At 42.4% G+C, this 16,817-nt stretch overlaps 1 protein-coding gene across 1 annotated transcript in view; it reads right to left on the bottom strand.

Moving 5' to 3' along the window:
* Positions 1–15,448, bottom strand: part of ACO1 (aconitase 1) — a 68,016-nt gene extending 52,568 nt beyond the window's left edge. The window contains exon 1 of the mRNA XM_003911618.3: positions 15,322–15,448. The gene's annotated coding sequence lies outside the window, so the exon portion shown is untranslated. The remainder of the gene's footprint in view (positions 1–15,321) is intronic.
* Positions 15,449–16,817: the final 1,369 nt, after the last annotated feature.

The raw sequence follows: 16,817 nt of genomic DNA, 5'->3' as shown, positions 1-16,817 counted from the left end.
CACTCACTAAAACTTCCATGTGTTTCAGAATTCCAGAGAACTGACAGCTAAACTTTGGAAAAACAACTTAAGTTTAGGTTTCTGATGATCTGCCCTGGGTGCCACTTTTTTCCAAAAGACACACTAAGGGCAAACCAATTTTACTGACACAATATTGAATATACAATCTCTTACTCAGATTCAAGATAAAAAATGTTAGTAAAGGTTCACATTAAAGGATATGAGAATTTTAAAGTTGCAAAATAATATATATATGTATATACTAGGATCTGATTTAAGTGAAAAAAAAAACTTCAAGATCATTAGTGTATAGTCATTCATACACACACACCATTGCATATGCAAATATGCAAAAAAGAAAGACATAAAGTTAACATGGATTACAAATAGAATAACACATTGTATATAAGGGAGACTTTAGCTTTCTATGTTTTATACCCCTGTATTATTCAAATTCTATTTTTGATAAGCATGCATTCATTTACTACTTCTTAAAATACTGGAGCAGTCATTTAAACTTTGTACATAAATACCTATATTAGCACCTCTATAAAATGAGAACTTGACTTCAGCAATAACCTTTGAAAGAAAGAATTGTTCATAAAGTTCCTGGAACTACAAATGCAGGTCTTTCTTTAATAATGACTAGTGAAGATGTATTTAAATTTATGACTATAACTCCAGATAAAGTCCACTTTACTCCCCTCAATATGTTCTTTGATATCCACCAACAGAGAGAAAGAGCTGTGAAGAGAATCCCTGAATGGCTCAAATTTAGCCTTAGATGAACAGTGTCACACCTCATTTGAGTCAAACAGGCTAATCCAAGTGGGGCCCTCCCTTCCCACCCCAACCCCAGCTCCCTTTCCAATCTCACAGCAGGATACCAAATTTGTTACTGAATCACATCTTCTTGGGTAGTGATAACTTTAAAAAATATTACACTAAGAAATAGATACGGCCAGGCACAGTGGCTCACGCCTGTAATCCCAGCACTTTAGGAGGTCAAGATGGGCGGATCACCTCAGGTCAGGAGTTTGAGACCAGCCTGGCCAATGTGGTGAAACCCTCTCTCTACTAAAAGTACAAAAATTAGCCAGGTATGGTAGCATACACCTGTAGTCCCAGCAGGAGGCTGAGGCAGAAGAATTATTCAAACCCGGCAGGCGGAGGTTGCAGTGAGCCAAGATCACGCCATTGCACTCCAGCCTGGGTGACAGAGCGAGACTCCAACTCAAGAAAAAAAAAAAAAAGAAAAAGAAAGAAAGAAAAAAATAAATTGATGCTCACTGTAGAAACAACAGAAAATGCAGGTGAGCAAAAAGAACAAAATAAAATCCTTTGTAATATCATGATTTAGAGTTTCATTTACCATAACTTTTAAATGCATTTGAATTTTTCAAAAAAAAAATGGACTAGACCTCACATTGTTTTGCAAATTGCTTTTTTTCCACTCAACAATAAACCTCAAATATCTTAATAGGACAATCGTGTGATTTTTACAGCACTTTTAACTATACCATAAACATCTATCCTTCAGATATATAACAATTTCCCTATTATTAAAAGACTTAGGTTGTTTCCAAGTACTAGCATTCAAACAATGATGCCTTGTATACTCACATCGTTAGTAGGTCCTTAAATCATTTCTTTTAAACAAATTTCTAGCTTTCAGTTCCTAGAAGAGAGCTGAGTGAAAGGATCTGCACATCACCAGGATGCCTGGAAAAGGCTGTACCAATTTTACGACCCTTCTCCGAGGCAGTGAGCAGAGGTACTCAAACCAGGCAACCAAATTCATATTTACCGTTTGCTAAGTTGAGACATTAAAAAGCCAATCTTGGTATTTATTTAATAGTTAGTTAAATTGAGTAATTTTCCATCTGTCTGTTAGACATCTAAATTTCTTCTTTTGTAAACTGCCTGTCTGCCAGACAGGTCAAACTGAGTAACACTAAGATGACCTCTGCTGATCAAATGTTCTCATCTCCAAGGGGACTTAACTGAGCTATTAATGTGGATGCCTCAGCTCTGTAACTCTGGAGAGACTGAAACTGTCTTTGGCCTCTACTTGGTCTTGAGATATGGTCAACATTTCCCTTTATGTGAATGACAAACAGCCCTAAAATCTGTTGACAATTTGACCCCATGCTTGGGTGCACTGTGAGCCTAGTGAACTATAGCAAGGAAAGGGGATGATTATCTTAAATCATGGACAAAATCCTATTTGGGGCAGTACATTTTGCTTATGAGTAACTCTACATTAAAATTTAAATATTAGGTTGGCAGCTATTTTCTTTCAGCATTTAGAAATATCAATCTGGGTTGACGCAGTGGCTCATGCCTGGAATCCCAGCAATTTGGGAGGCCAACGTGGGTGGATTGCTTGAGCGCAGGAGTTTGAGACCAGCCTGGGCAACATAGCAAGACCATGTCTCTACAAAAAAGTGAAAAAACTAGCCAGTCATGGTGTCCCACACCTGTAGTCTCAGCTACTCGGGAGGCTGAGGTGGGAGGATCACTGGAGCCTGGAAGATTGAGGCTGCAGTGAGCTGTGATTGTGCCACTGCATTCCAGTCTGGGTAACACATCAAGACTGTCAAAAAAGAAAAAAGAAAAGAAAGAAAAGAAAAAACAAAAAAAAGAAATTCCGAACCCTGGCAGCAATCCTTGCAAACAGGTTTTGTGAGGGAGACTGCACACAGCATATGGATGGATGCTAAACCATCACTCTTGCTAGAAAACCATGTCAGACCATACACCCACCCAGCTGACAGGGAGTGATTCAACAGTAGCATTCAAGAGGAGTGCTATGTGATGATGTTTATCTATCATAGCCAGATTTGTAGAGATGTTTGGAACAGTCGACTTACTTTAAGCTAAATGCCAAGGATCAGAAAAAATAAGATTCTCCTTTTAGGGTCTCCACCCCATCTTTGGAATATATAAGTCTATGAATTTGCTACTTGTGTTATCAAAGTTTAATTTTCCTAAGATAATTAAATATTATACTTAATTACCTTATGATAAAGACAGAGGCATAGATATTAATGGGTCCCACAAGCAAGCGCAGGATTTCCACACAGCAGCAGGAGGATCACAGGAGACGAACAAACCCAGGCAGCAGAACTGTCAGCAGTGGGCTGGAGAGGATGAGGGTTTGTTTTGTTGTTTGTTTGTTTTGGGGGTACATATCAGTTTCCAGGGGAGCTTGTATAGTTTGAAAGAGCCTTCAGACAATCAACTGAGAATCATCTCTCTAAATCTAATCATCTAGTCTAAAGTACTGGCAGCACATCCCCCGATCCTTTTTTTTGGGCTATCTAAAGACACATAAAGAGTGGATTTAAAAAAATCTACGCAAACAAAAGAAAAAGATTTCTCCTGTATTTTATGTGGTTTGCCCATCTGTTTTCCTCTCTTCCCACACCTTCTGAAATATACCTGTCTTGAACTGCCATGGCTTCCAACTCTAAAGTCAAAGTACTATCACTGCATCTCTAAGGTTCACTGCAGTTCATTAAAAAGGTTAGCTATATTTCATTTCCGTTTAAACAGAATTAATTGGCCCCACTCCTAAACTAACTTTTGTGTATCTAAACATCATGCTACTTATAAACAATATTTTTGTCAAAAGTAAAATTCCAAGGATATCTATGTGAATATAAACAACACTGAGCTCAGAATCATCATGGCCAGCAATATCACCAAGGCTTGTCAACTGGGTTCTTTCATAAGAGGAGAGCTAGAAATATTAATTCTTTGTTTTATTTAATGTGGATGCATCTGGGAAACTGCACTAAATATCTCTGAATTTTCCAAGAAACCAGGTCATCTCTTCAATTATTTTAGCTGGTCATAAAACAAAAACCTTTTAAATGTGATACTTGTAACTAGAAAAACTTTGAAGGAGAAGTCATATGAGCAATTATCTATTTTTTGGAGAGAAACTGGGGGGAAAAGAGTGGTGCAGAAAGAATGGATTTAACAATATAACCACCTATGTGAACACGTTTTTCTTGAGCACTAAGTATGTGCAAGGCACACCATATGCTACAGAGAGGAACAAAATTCTGCCTCTATATCAGAAAGCTTTGCCATCTCAGAGCAGCTTGTCTCTTCTTGCTCAAATTTTAAGTTAGTGGTCTATTTTCATTCAGTCTTGTCTCATCCTGGATAACTAACCAGAATGTGCTATATACATGTCAAGATTAAAAAAGAAAAAAACTTAAATGGTCTTTAAATGATGGTTTTATTTTGAATTAGCCATAAAATTTTTCTGTGCCTCAGTTTCCAAATTTATAAATAAGGTTGGTTAATGATCTAAAAAGTCCATTCTAAGTGAAAAAAATTCAATGATTCATTCATTCACATTTATGTTAACTGTCTATTATGTGCCAGGAACTGTTTTAAGTCCTGGGGATACATCAGTGAACAACAGAGTCCCTGCCCTCATAGTACTTCCATTTTAATGGAAGGAGACAGACTAAACAAATAAATAAATATACAAACAGAATGTCAGATGGTGACCCATTCTATAGATAAAGCAGGGCAAGAGCAGTAGAAAGTACACGGGCTTTGGGGAGTCAGTGATCAAAGAAGGCCTCACTGATGTTCAGCCACTGTGCCATTCAGGGAGGGGTAAGCTCACGTGCAAAGGTCCTGAGGTGGGGGCATGCCTAGTGGGTCTAAGGAAGGCCAAGGAGACCAGGGTGAGTGAAGGCAAATAAGCGGAAGACAGAAAAGGCAAAAGGTAGCAGCGGCCAGACCACATGAGGCTCTTCAGCCAATTCTGATGTTGGAAATCTATAAGCCAGGTGTACAGCTAGATGTTTGTAGTTTATCAAAGTCGCTACTGTAAGGACTTTGATAAAGACAGTAATAAAGTGGCCATAGTAGGGATTTTGATAAAGACAAACTACAAAGCCCTAACTGTACATCTGGTTTGGACTATAGATTTCCAACATTAAAAATTCATTAAAGTTTGATATGAAATTAGCTCATATATGAAAATATTAGATTGCACTTAAAAAGTAGTTACTTCCTCAAGTCTAACCCTGTTTCCCTAAATTTCATTATTAAGTAACACTGGAAATTCTCAGGATGTATCACAAAAATGATCATGACTCACTCGGCAGATGTGCACAGCCACTGCCAAAAACAACAGGACTTGGGGAACCAGGGCCATGCTATAACAACGCCTGACCAGGCAGCCCCTGCCTCTTGAGGGCTCCCCCAGTTCTGGGCTCACTGACCAAGAAGGGGCAGAGCATCACATGCAACTCTTAAAAAGAAAGACTTAACACATACTGTAAGCTCATTTTAAATTAGTTGCAGCAGCACAAACTCAACGGAAATATTCACTTTTACTTTTTAGTGTCACTGTGGGCCAATATAAGCAGAGTTTCATAAAAAGTCTTAGTGAACTTCGACATTTATAAATTCCAGAGACAGGCTGAGAAAGAAAGTCACCAAGGGGTCATGAAACATTTGGCAAGAAAGTAAAGGAAGAAGTGGGGACATTGTCCTGAGAACCCGGCATCTGACCCGGCCCTGAGCCTGACCTCATCCTCTCCTCCTTGAGGTCTTCTTCAGCCCCTTCTCAGAATGTGGGCCCCCTACCCTGCAGCTCCCCATGGTCACCAGTCGGGTGTAGTACATGACACCTGCAGAGATCCCAACTAAGCCCTACTGCATGTAAGTTTTTTGGTTTTTTGGTTTGTTTTTTTTGAGACAGGGTCTCACTCTGTCACCCAGGCTGGAGTGCAGTGGCACAATCTTGGCTCACTGCAACCTCCGCCTCCCAGGTTCAAGTGATTCTCTGGCCTCAGACTCCGGAGTTGCTGGGATCACAGGTGCCCACTGCCACGCCTGGCTAATTAGTATTTTTAGTAGAGACGGGGTTTCACCACGTTGGCCAGCTGGTCTCAAACTTCTGACCTCAAGCGATCCATCCATCTCGGCCACCCAAAGTGCTGGGGTTATAGGTATGAGCCACCGCACGCAGCCTGCATTTATGTTTTAAGAGGAGGAGAAGTAGTGGGTGGAGACAGCTATACTTTCAAAAAAAAGTATTACAAAGCAAGTCCAGTTGAGATCCAATCTTTAAGAAAGCTGCATGATTTCCTCAGGCTCCTGAACTTATTTCACAGACTGTGGCAACGAACTTTTCTAACTCGAACTTCAGGAATTAGGAATTAGAAAAAAAGGACGTCACCACAAGAGACTGGGTGTCTGGCTGCCAGAGGTCTTATAGGGCCATCTTTACCTCTGTGAATTCACCAAGTGTCTGAGGCCAACTATCCCCACCCCCTCACCAACCTGGTCTCATCAGGGCTGACTGAACTCAGGGATTATGACTCATGCTAATAAAATTCTCAGAGCTCAATATGTAAACCCATATATTTACTGATTTTACTTAAGAAAGGCAACTGTCAGGAGGACCTGAGGCTCCTATTTCTGACCAGCACATTCCTTCCCCGCAGCAGGATAGAAGGACGTTAGGAGCTGCAAATCTGAAGCCAGATGTAGGCGTGCTGAGAGAGGGAACCGGAACACAAACCCAAGTCCATCAGACTGCAGAGCCCAACTCTGAAGCAGCTGCTTCCATCCCAGTGACTCCCACAATGGCATGGCTGCTCTATTTCATTGGGTTGAAGGAGTGACAAATACTAAAGCAGCATTAGACCTTGATACTTCTGAGACCTGGGCCTTTCTATGTTGTCTGTGGGAAGAGACTGGTGTGGATTCATTCATACACATGACATTTACAGACCTGGAATGAAGGGATAAAGTCCCCATCCTCCTTCAGATGCTCAGACTGAGAACAGAGACTGTGCAGGACAAATCAGAACATCATGCAGCCCATGCTACAGGTGTGGTGGATGAGGGCTGATAAAAAACTGTCAGGGGAAAGCACCTAATCCAATATCAGAGCATCGGAGGGGGAGAGAAAGGCCTCTAGGGAGAGGTGACACCATGCATAAACTTCCCAGAATTACACAGAGGTAGGGAGTCACTGAAAGAGGAAAGTGGCAGATGAAACAATACATTAAAGGCAAAAAAGTGTGACACTGCGGGAATCATACAGTTATTGCACATGGATAAGGTACCAGGTACATGTTGGGGAGAGCTAAGAAACAAGGGATCGAGCAAGGTCCAGGTTGCTGCAAGGTTTGAATTTTTACCAAAGGTAAGGAGGCACCCTTAAAAGATTCTGAGCTGTAATCATTAAGACCAGATTTGATTTTCAGAGATCATTCTGGTAGGTGTGTAGACTGACTCAGGGAAAGGATGCCAGACTGGTGTCGGGGATGCAGGTTACGGTGCTATTACAGTCATCGAGACAAGGCAATGAGGAGGTACAGGAGGGAACAAATCCAGGGAGAGTTATGAAAGCAGGACAGGCTGGGGTAGGCGAGGAAAAAAGAGAGGTCTCGAATAGCTTCTATGTTTCTCATTTGGGCAAACTGGCAGAGCCAATGAACAAGATGGGAACTGGGATGTTGGTTTTAGACATGGTGGATCTGGAATAAGATGTCCAGTGGGCAGGGGCATATATGGGCCTGGAACTTAGCAGGTTGGACTGGGACAGAAGCTGGGAAGAACAGCAGCAATGTTTAGGCATTATCCCATGTGTGCCAGGTCATTTTAGAAGCTCAGCAGCCTGGAGACACGTGATGAGTACCTGTGGGGTGCCACGCATCTAATCCAATTCCTCTAATGCAGACCCTTGGCAACTCTGTAACAAGGGCATCACCATCCCATTTTACATGAGAGAAGACAGGATCTGAGGGGTTACGTATCTTGCCATGGTCTCATGGCTGGTAAGTGACCAAACTGGGAGTCAAACTCAGGCTCCTGATGTCAGAACCAACTCTCTTGCAACATGCTCCTCCCAACAGGCTGCACAAGTGATATCATTTTACAGTCATTTAACATATTGAGATCCAAAAAAGCAAATGCATTTAAAAAAATAAATCTAATTTTAAAACAATCTCCAAGCTCTAAAGCACTTATATGGGGATGAGATGGTAAACCTCATGTTCCCTGAAACATCCTTGATTTTGGCAAAATTTGTATGATAGATAACTTTTAAAGAATGGGTTGATGTAAATAATACAGGCATTATCCGCACTTAGGAAGAGACTGATTTCTTATCTAAGAAAATAAGGGTTTCTGAAACATAACATCCTTAAAACCAATCCTGAGGCTAGTTTTGATTCTGCCATTAATACAAAATTGTACCTTTCAAATGTCTGCCCAGCATAGCTCTTGTACATAGCAGATTCTTGGCAATGGCTTATATATCTTATCTGTTCTAAACCCAAAATTCAAACCTGGTGATCATGTAGGAGGATTCTTTCCTAGACTGACACCTCTTCTTCATAAACTATGCCACAAATTGCAACTTGCTTTGTAATTCCACAATAGCAGTTATAGAAAGGATGATGAGGACGTTGAATAATTAAGTGCTCCATACGTGTCTGTTTCGCGAGCAGTGGCCCAGGCAAGTTACACTATCCCAAGATGGGCTTGCCCAGGATTCTCCTTAGATCAAGACAAGAGAATGAGAGAGAACCAACCACACCAGCACTCATGTACAGACAGCCTTACTAATTCTTCCAAGGTGGATTAATTTTTGACACCAAAGATAACAGAACATGAGGAATCTGAGGAACAACTGGCTTCAAGAATGTGATATTGTTTCAATAGGCCTATGGCATTAAGGGGCACAAGAACCTGTTCTGTCTCCCAAAGACAGGCTTAGATGCTTTTGCATCTTCACATATTCGCAACATCTAATCCCAAAGACTCTTGGTTTCCAATTGATTCTTAAAGGTCAGTCTTTGCCACCTGCTGCTGAGGGTAAGATTTCCTCTATATTCTTAAACCTCAGTTTACTTCTTTGCAGATTTTAGGTAACAATGTCTGTCTGCACTGCTCTGCCCAGATGACAAGGGCTGCTGGGATCATTAAACGAGGTAACACACGAAAGCACTGTATATTCTGGGAACTATATCCCCATGAGCCACCATAATTCATGAGATTGCTATTGACTTACATATGATAAGCTCTAAATGTAGCCTGTTTCTTTTATTGAAGATTTAAATATACATTTTAAAACAAGTATTTAAAATACAGTCAAGAATCACTCTTATCCATACAAGTGACCCAGTATTATTCAGTTTTTTTTTTTTAGGTCTTTCTCCTGGTGGGGGGCGCGAGGTGCGAGAGGATAGAGTCTACGATTAGAGAAGACCCAAAGGTTCCAGATATATTTGTGAAAAAATGACAAAAGATCATTGAAAACGTTTTCTTTTTAGAAAGCTACCTTTTTATATTGGCTTGAATTTAAGACTCAAAAATGGCTCAAATTTAAGACTCTTTTCACCATGATTCTTTAAAATCTTTGAAAATCCAAACAGGTAAAAGAAAATTTTCTTGGTCCAGGTCATATTTGAACATTTTTCTTTTAATGTGAAATAGATTTCTTTTATTCTCAAAATTTTTCTCCAGTGAACTTAATCAACTCAAATTATTTTAGCATGTATTTCTTGAGTATCTTCTTTGCATTATGCATTGCCAAACACCAAAGAAGAAAAAAAGATAGGCACACATTCCTTCTTTTATTTGAAGACTGCAATCTAACAAGGAGACTAAGACAGGCACACAAATACAATAGGATAAGGGGCATAAGAAAACTCAAAGGAAAGAGACTAGGAAGTGGAAGATGAATTTAGATGCACAGGCAGAGTAAAGAGCAAATAACAAAGTAGAGAAACAGGATAGCAGAGCAAGTGTTCAGGGACTGCTCAGCAGTTCAATATGGCTGACAGCAGGGCAGAACAGTTTTAAGATTTTTGCTACAGCAGTCAATACATGCTTATTCCTAAAAGACCTAATAAGTGATTCTCATTAATTTATATAGTTGCAGATGAAGATGCCAACTCTTGCCAGAGGGAAAAAGAGATGATGTTGAAGAAAAGTACAAGGGAGGGGCCAGGCGCAGTGGCTCATGCCTGTAATCCCAGCACTTCAGGAGGCCGAGGCAGGCGGATCACCTGAAGTAAGGAGTTCACGACCAGCCTGGCCAACATGGTGAAACCCCCACCGCTACTAACAATACAAAAATTAGCTGGGCGTGGTGGTGCACACGTGTAATTCCAGCTACTTTGAGGTTGAGACAGAAGAATTGCTTGAACCCGGGAGGTGGAGGTTGGAGTGAGCTGAGGTCATGACACTGCACTCCAGCTTGGGTGACAGTGAGACACTGTCTCAAAAAAAAAAAAGGTATAGAGGAAACAAAATCAGCCAATTATCACTGTTCACAGTCATTGAGACTGAGGGTTTATACTCTCCTCTCCACTTTGTATGTCTGAGATTTTCCATTAAAAATAAAGAAAAGGAAAAAAAAAAAAAAAGAAATGAAGGCCAGTTGATCTAGGGAGACGGTCAGCTGATGGGGCCAGTTAACTGAAGTAGGGCAGGCCAAGGTCGGACAGACTCTACAGGGGAAGCAGACACAGCACAATGTGACTATGTGGTCAATGTGCCTGTTTTTTGGTTCCCCAGGCCTCACACTCCTCACATTTCTCACTGCGAGAGAGTAGCTGGGGTCTGCCACCAGGTAAGCTGGTGGTAAGGCTGTCTAAGAAAGATGGAGGAACTGTCCTCAACATACCAGGTGTAAACATACTGTAGAGGTTGATTTTGGTAATGACAAATGTAGTATTTATTCATGCTTGAAAACCCCGATAAGCTAAAGTGAAGAAAATCTAAAAAGCAACTGTGCTCTATCAACAAGAGAAAAGCACTCAATGTTTTGGCGTATCTGCTGCCTTCATATATGCAGGGAGGGGCACACGTGTACATATATGCACATGCTTTCTCTACTGAGAAATATAGAATCACAGGGAAATACTGCTGTGTAACATGCTTTTTTAGTTTAAAAACTATACAATAGCATTTTGTAACACCAGTGTAAAGACTGCATAATAGCTTGCTAAGGAACACTTTGACCTAGTATTTCTAACCCTGGACAAGAGTCAAACGTTAATACTGTTAAATAAAATGTTTCAACTTGAGAGGCTCTCTCTTATTTTGTTAACATATACTAATCTTATGTATACAAGTGCAGAGCTGTGACATGAGAAAGTAGGTTTTTTTTAATTGGGGGAGGAGGATGGTGGCAACATTCCTATCAAATAACTCTATTTTCCTTCCAAAAGTACAGGTTGTTGAGATTTTAGGTTTTTTAGGTTGTAAAAGCAATATATGAATGCTACAGGCTATTCTCCCTTGTAAGATAGGCACACATCTGGTATTACGAAAAGTAACAAAAGTTCTCTAGCTTCCTGCTACCTCATTCCACTGCCCAGAACTGGCTACTGGTCTGTCTTCTAAACATTCATGACGCTACTTTAAATACATGGAATGGAATATGTAATGACACATGCACACAACTTATGTACACTTAGATGTATAAATACGCATACACACAGGTATACACACAGTGTACTCTACAATGTATCATATACATATGTAACAAGGATTTTTTTTTTTTTTTTTGGGATAGGGTCTTACTCTATTGCCCAGGCTGAAGTGCCATGACACAATCATGGCTCACTGCAGCCTGGACCTCCCAGGTGATCTTCCTGCCTCTGCCTCCCAAGTAGCTGGGACTACAGATATGTGCCACCATACCTGGCTATTCTTTTCTTTCTGTATTTTTGGTAGAGATGGGGTTTCGCCATGTTGCCCAGGTTGGTCTTGAACTCCTGGGCTCAAGCAATCTGGCCTCTCTGAAAGTGCTGAGATTATAGGAGTGAGTCACCATGCCTAGGCCTTTCCATCCTTTTTTAACATTTCCTTTGTCTCTGCCCCTGGAACCAAGATAGCTCTTAGAGACACTACTAGTTTTTGCATAATAATACGCAAAATTCACACAATGGGTTAGACTGCAGGTCCATCCATCCCAGCATAACATCTGAGATGGCTTCAGGGAGGGAGTTGGGAATAAGACCCATATGTGGCTCTGTCCTCCAAACTTGACCACACTTGGCCTTTCTTTAAACAACCTACTATGGAGTCTTCTATGATTGATTCCAAATCCTCTACAGTTACTACTGCCTGCTATATCCATCTTGGAGACTCAAGTTTCTGGTATTCATGCATAAAGTCCTGAAGAATCTCCTTTTCCATAAAACTATCTCTTTGAAACATGGTTCTTGTTCTGATAGGCTAGGTCAGGAGTCTGCAAACTAAGGTCAGCACTTGTTTTTGTAAATCAAGTTTGATTGGAACACAGCCATGCTCGTTTGTTTGCATATTGTCTATTGCTGCTTTCATGCTTCAACAGCAGAGCTGAGTAGCTGCAATAGAAACTGTATAACCATAACCCCAAAAGCCTAAAATGTTTCACTACCTGTCCCTTTACACAAAAAGGTTGCTGATCTATATTTTAGAATATGATGAAAACATATTTTTTTCTTATCAAAAATTTTAGAGGACTTGAATCATACACCCTATATCTAGGATCCTTGTCTAGGCTAAAGAGTCTGTTTTCTACTAAGAAAACAAACCAAAAGCACCTTAGCTCAGACAATAGCAGTGTCAGCTGGCAAAGGTTTAACAACTTGAATTCCAGGAGGAAAAAAAAACTCTGATGTAGTATTTGCTGATTTCCATGGTGTAATTATTCCCACCATGGCTAATTTCAATCTAAAAAAAGGTGTTGCCACTGAACACGGAATTAGGAAGAGACATGCACAAATGCTAGTATAAGTGCCTTGGGACACTTACTATCAATGGCCTAACTCCTCATTTTAAAGTCAAAGACATTGAGACCCAGAGAAGGTGTCTTAACCCGAGGCTGGCCCAGTGACTGGAACCAGGTTGGAGGTAATTTCCCTGTGAGTCTGGCTGCCTCCCAGGAAATTACTTCCTACGTAGAAGGAAGAGTGGGGGAAAAGAAGGAAAAGGAAGTTCTTTGCCAGGTACGTGGTGATACGCGTTGGTTTTTATCATCATCTTCACAGTGTGGGACTCTAGTTTCTTCAGCACATGCCTCTGAGGCACACTTTAGGTAGGGGGTACTGCTCTTCACACAGGACCAGCTTTCATGTACACTCTGACAACAGACTACCTCAATTAACCAGCAGTTATCTAAGCTATCAGACCATAATTGCCAGAAAGACAGGGACTGCATCTTTTGTGCTCACTACTTTCCTGGCATCCAGCACGTAACTGGACACACGAGAAAGAGGTGGCCAATAAAAATCTACTGAAAGAATGAAGGAATGAGACCCCATCACCAAAGTGGAATTTTTTAATACAAAGAACACAGCAGGTGCTCAGAGTTTAGATCCCATTTCCTTCTCCTGTGGAATTCTCCTTCTCACCTGTGGACTGTGCAACACACACAACATGCTCATGTGCATGCAACACTTCTCAAGTATCGGCCGTAGCATTTAAACTAATCCATCAGAGCACAAGAGGCTCTATGGATGAAGGAACAAAAGGGAGGATGGAGTCAGAAAATTTCTTCGTCCCATATATATACACGTAACATCTGTCTTGAACTTGTTCTGACAAGGCACAAAGCTAAGGAAAGAGTCCCATGAAGGACCTCACCTACCACACTGCAGCATGGTGGAAATTGCTTTTTGACAGGGGCTGAGGAAGCATCACTCAGAGTGATACACCTCTGAAAGTGGAAAGTGAAAGAACATCAAGACTGGGAATCATTATTCCAATAAACTCAAGGCTAATAACCATGCAACTGCAAACAGCAATGAACACGTGCAAGGGAAGGCAAAAGCATGCCTCCCTGTTCTTTGGGAAATAACTTCCTGACTACTTGGTAACTAGCACACGAACCCCTACACACTTGGCACGGTCTCCCCATTGGTACTTTTCTGAGCCCACATGTCCTGTTTGCCACATCACTGTTGTAATCCTGATGAACAGACAGGTCAGTTCTGCAGGCACAGAAACAACCAAAGCATGTGTGAAACCGTGCTGACTTTTCAGGAGGCTGGCAAGGTTCATCACAGCCTCACAGGGGACCTAGTACATGGTTTCCAAAGTGAGATCAAACTTGGTTCCAGATACCAGAAGTTAACACTGTCCATGGCATGGGGTGGTGAGTGTTCCCATTCAGAGGAAGGATCACAAACAAGAAGCAGGCCCAATGAATGAAGCCTCTGAAGCATCCTCAAAGTGTGGTGCAGAGAACTCCTAGGGATCTCCAAGGTCAAAAATCACTTTCATAGTAATAAAACGTTACTGGCTTTTTTTCACTCACGCATTTTCAGGAGTATACAATGGAGGTCTCAAGAGGCTACATGATATGCGATACTGCAACAGACTGCAGAAGCAGCTATCAGAACCAGCTGTCTTCAATTATGCTTGACATCAAAGAGATTTGCAAAAATGTAAAACAATGCCATTCTTCTCAATAATTTTCTGTTTTGGAAAATATAGTTCTTTTTCATAAAAATAGGCAATATTAAGATATAATTAGCTCATTATTCTTTTTAAATGAATTATTAAATATAGTAGAAATTTCTGTCTTACACATTATAAACATGGATAGATATAACTCACATAAAAGCTCCTTAAGATACTAATTTTTAAGAGTGTAAAGGGGTACTGAGTCCCAAAAAAGTTTGGGGACTTCTGTCCTAGAGGTTGCCCCCCAGGGAAGAGAATTGTGTGTGTTGCAAGAAGGAAGATGCCATTACGATGTGCTAGCTAAACGTGGAAAAAAATGACTTGGTCATAACAGAGACCCAAGCTCCTTTCTGGATCTCTGAATCTATCAGGGTGGGCTCTGTGTTCAAGCCTCCCACGTAAGGGTCTCTTCCCCCTCATCCCATTTTCCCTTTACCCCTTGGAGTGCATTCCCGGATCTGCCCGCACAACTTTAGCAAGCGTTTCCCCACCCAGCTAGCCGGGCCTGGGCGATGACTCTCAGTGCGGGCCTCACAGCCTCGGGGTTAGGACTCCCAGGATCGGCCGCACACCCTAGACAAGGACTTTCAGGACAGCACGCACAGCCAAGGCTAAGAGGGTCTAGGAAAGCCATTTCCAATCCCTGGTCCCTCTCTTCGGCATGACATAGACTGGGGACTGGGGGGGCGTCAGTCGCCAGAAACACGTCCCCGATTCTCCTCTCAGCCTCCACAAGCTCGCCTCCGAGTCCCCCGGGCCGCACTGCCTCAGGCAGCTCGGTAAAGGCCCGCACCGACTCCCGAGGGATACAGGGTGGACGGCGCTCCCGCCTGGGGACGTGGGCCGGGCAAAGTCGGTACTCACCTCCGACTGCACGGTGGGGCTCCCGCGACCGGCGCACCAGACCCAAGGAGCGGGACGCGTCCCCGTGCGCTGCGCGGTTTCAGCTGCCGCCTCCACGCTCCGCCCCCTCTCGCCCCCGGGGCCGCCGCGCGATGGGCGGAGCAGGGGCGGGACTGGCGGGCAGCTAGCCGAGGAAGGGGCGGAGCCTGCGGGCGCCCTCGCGGGCCCGGAGGACTTCGCCCGGGGCAGGAGTCGAGGGTTGCGAAAGGCTCCTCTGTAGGATGTGGGAGAGCTGATCCCTCCGCCCGGTCCGCTTCTGCCAGCCTGAGTCCTGGGACGAGGGTGTCTTGCTCACTTTGGGGCTTAGCATTCCTAACGTCCAGCCGGCGTTAGGAAGTGACCAAAGGGTAGGGAAGAAATGGAATTATTTAAAAAACATGATTTGGCCATAACTGCAGAGGTTTCATGCAGAGGTTTCATGTACGTGTGGTCACTTCGTCCGCCTCCCTTCTCACTTTGTCCCTCCCCACCCTACCCACCCTCTCCAACCTCGCCTTAATTCTTTGCGCAAAGCCTGCCAAGTGGGCATCGAAGTCACGCTGTCAGAGTAGGACTTCAGCATTTCCGTGGCAAAAGTTCTATGTGTAGATTTCCTTGGACATGTCACAACACTTTCTAATACACGATGTTCCCCGATCTGAAGTCAGAAAAATGGCTGGGAGATGGCACCAGGTGGACTTTCACAAGACCTGCTTTTCATGTGGGTTGGAGTTTTGCCCTTTTGGGTGAATGTGCGTTCAAAGAAGTGATTAGATCTTTCTAGATAAAAGGTGGTGAGTTTTTCCCGCCCAAATTATTTGGAAAGTTACTGTAGTTTTCTGAATAAGCAGCTTATAGGATGAGTAAACAAAAGCCAGTACTAATAGCCCCCTGCTACCTTACACTGCCCTTCTACTCTGCACAAAGCCCTGTGATTGACTCTTTCCACGTTACTCAGTTCAGCTCTTCCAACCACCCTACAGGTAAAGAATATTACCCGTCTTTGCAGGTGTGCAATGTGCAACAGCTGAGACTCAGTCCGTAGGTTGATTTGACGCCAAAGCCTACACCTTCCCTGTCATGCTGCACTATAGGGTACATCTATCATCTAGTTATATATAACTTTGAAATATAAATACTTATATTTATTTTGAAAGAGGAAGTAACTGTATTTCCAATATGAGAGGAGACTTTCTTCCCACCCACTTCCTAAATCCTTTCCATTCACATTAGTAATTAAATTTTCTTTGAGTCTCCACCATATGGCAGAGGTGCACCACAATCTCTGCAAAATCGTGCTCCATTCCCCTTCGGAGGTAGGGAGAGTATGGCAAGGTGAGAGCGAGTAGAAGGCTGGGGAAGTCCGATGAGGACACATCCAGCTAGATTTCAATTCTTAATGAGGCAGCCATTCGGAAAGCGAAGTATCTAATGTTCAATGATAACATCCGTGTAACTGAGAATCCTTCGCAGTAAAT

Source organism: Papio anubis, chromosome 13 (assembly GCF_008728515.1).
Source record: "Papio anubis isolate 15944 chromosome 13, Panubis1.0, whole genome shotgun sequence".
Lineage (NCBI taxonomy): Eukaryota > Metazoa > Chordata > Mammalia > Primates > Cercopithecidae > Papio > Papio anubis.
The sequence above is the reverse complement of the archived record's forward strand: the minus strand, read 5'-3'. Positions and strand labels throughout refer to the sequence as shown.